The sequence below is a fragment of the Triticum aestivum genome, chromosome 4B (genome assembly GCF_018294505.1).
Source record: "Triticum aestivum cultivar Chinese Spring chromosome 4B, IWGSC CS RefSeq v2.1, whole genome shotgun sequence".
NCBI classification, from domain to species: Eukaryota; Viridiplantae; Streptophyta; class Magnoliopsida; order Poales; family Poaceae; genus Triticum; species Triticum aestivum.
In genome coordinates, this window is record NC_057804.1 from 265,029,630 (window position 1) to 265,032,595 (window position 2,966).

Genomic DNA, 2,966 nt, shown 5'->3' on the forward strand with positions numbered 1-2,966 from the left:
CAGCTGCATCTTCGCACGCAAGGAAGTGTGTCTGGGCAAAAAAAATCGACCCCCTGACTGCTGGGACCTACCAGCTACATCTTTGCACGCAAGGAAGTTCCTGACAGTCGGGACCCACCTGGTCGAGGCGTACATAGCGTTGTCATTCTGGTCACGAACGTGTATGTACATACTGGTCGATGTAGAGACGCCATGTACATGTATGTACAACGGCCAGGGTGCAAGAAAGTAAATATGGCCACGTACGTACATATGGGCGGGGTCTCGAACGCTTACTCGCGCATACGTACGGCCAGGGCTCGTGTACATGGCTGGGTCGAAACAGAGAAACTGCGACGTCGTCGTGTTCATGGGGAGCCAACCGCTGGGTCGGAACGGAATGCGTGTCGTGTTCGTCGGGAGGGATTGCACGGAACATCCGATGGAAATGAGGCCTGGCCTACCACACAAGTTCGACCGGCAATGATCGAAATTGGATCCTGTTCATCGGGAGGGGCCTGGTGTACCGCAAAATAGAGGAAACAGACTTCTGTTGGACCTACTATAGTCGAAACAGGGTCCTGTTGATCGGGAGGGGTGTGGCGTACCGCAAAATAGAGGAAACAGACTTGTGTTTGAGCGCTACGGTCGAAACGGGGGTCCTGTTTATCGGGAGGAGTGTGGCATACCGCAAAACGGGACTCCATGGGATACTGTTCATATCCACCGTCGACCTCCTCCGGCCTCCACGGGCTACTGTTCATACACTGTCGACCTCCTCCAGCCTCCACCTGCGACTGTTCATCCACGGGCTCCTATTCATCCAGCCTCCACCGCGCGCTACTCCACCAGCTGCTGTTCAACCAGCCCTCTCCACGGGCTCCTATTCAACCACCCCTCCACGGGCTACTGTTCATCCAGCCCTCCACTGTCTATTGTTCAACCAGCCCTCCACGGGGTCGTCCTATTCATCCAGCCCTCGACGGGGTCCTGTTCATCCAGCCCCAACCGGCTCGATCGATCGGGGTCCTCTTCATCCAGAGGCAACCACAGGGTCCAGTTCATCCACCCCCACCGGGAATTTTTCATCCAAACCCCCCTAGCAATGCTCATTGTTCATCCAGAGGCAGCATTGATCAGCTTCAGTTAGCAGAAGTAGCAAAGGAATCGCTCGATCGCTCGGGTTCAGTAATGTGTAGCCTGCGGTGCAATCGCTCGGGTTCAGTTAGGCGACGCCTCACTCAGGTTCAGTTAGAGCCCAATGCCTCGCACCCACGCGCGTACGGTACGAGAGAAACATGCATCGCTCGGCCCCCGACCACCCACCGTGAACCGGGAACTCCCCGATATTTTCCTCACCCTCGCTTCTACCACGATTTTTTCCGTCATGGACGGCCCAAAGAATGTCATGCAGCTGCGTCTCCGGCCCGCCCAAGACGAAAAGCCCATTTTCTGTCATGATTTTTTGTCTTAGATGTAGGAGCCCACCATATCTATGATCATACTGGGTTTTGTCACAATTATCGTCATAGAAGTGTCATAAGTATGACAGAAAAAAATTCCGTTCGGCCCAAAATGTCACGGATGTGTCTTTTTTTTTGTAGTGACCATCCCAGCTGGATCGGCCGTCAAGTTCATCAAGGGAATCATGAGCCGGTTTGGGGTCCCCAATCGCATCATCACCGACAATGGCTCGCAGTTCACCAGCTAGCTTTTCAAAACATACTTTGCTAACCTTGGAATGCAGATTTGCTACGCCCCAGTAGGCACCCGCAGAGCAATGGACAGGCTGAGAGGGACAATGCAGAAGTCCTGAGGGGCCTCATGACACGGACCTTTTAGAAGAAGCTCGAGGCCTACGGCAGGGGCTGGCTCGACGAGCTGCAGTCCATGTTGTGGTCCATCCGCACCACCGCAACAAAGCCAATAGGAGAAACGCCGTTCTTCCTCGTCTACGGAGCAGTAGCGGTTCTCCCTCACGAGGTCAAGCATCGCTCCACGCGGGTCCTGGCGTTCGATGAGACACAGCAGGACGCCACACGGGGGATGGATCTCGTGCTGGGGGAGGAACGCCACCGTCAAGCCTCGCTCTGGGCAGCGAGGTAATGATAACCCACAAGTATAGGGGATCAATTGTAACCTCTTTCGATAAATAAGAGTGTCGAATCCAACGAGGAGTTAAAGGTAGAACAAATATTCCCTCATGTTCTATCGACCACCGATACAACTCTACACACGCTTAGCGTTCGCTTTACCTATAACAAGTATGAAACTAGAAGGACTTTGTAGGTGTTGTTGGATAAGTTTGCAAGATAATAAAGAGCACGTAAATAAAAAGTAGGGGCTGTTTAGATGAAGACACAACTAAGTTAGTTTTAGTAGAGATCTTTTTGTCATGAGAAAGCTATTTGTCCCTAGGCAGTCGATAACTAGACCGGTAATCACTATTGCTATTTTATTTGAGCGAGAGGCATAAGCTAACATACTTTCTCTTCTTGGATCATATGCACTTATGGTCCGAACTCTAGCAAGCATCCGCAACTACTAAATATCATTAAGGTAAAACCCAACCATAGCATTAAAGCATCAAGTCCCCTTTATCCCATACGTGACAACCCCCTTACTGGGGTTTATGCTTGTGTCACTCAAGCAACCCACTATAAGCGAATCATGAACGTATTGCAACACCCTACAGCGGGAATCCCTCACGCTTGCACGACAGGAGAGCACCATAGGACGACACCAATAATAAAACAGGAAACTCAAACCAATCACGATCATCAATTATCCCATAGGACAAAACGGATCTACTCAAACATCATAGGATAGCCATACATCATTGGGAAATAATATATAGCATTGAGCACCATGTTTAAGTAGAGATTACAGCGGGTAAAAGAGGGGTTACACCGCTGCATAGAGGGGGGAGGAGTTGGTGATGAGGGCGGTGAAGTTGTTGGTGTAGATCGCGGTGATGATGATGACCC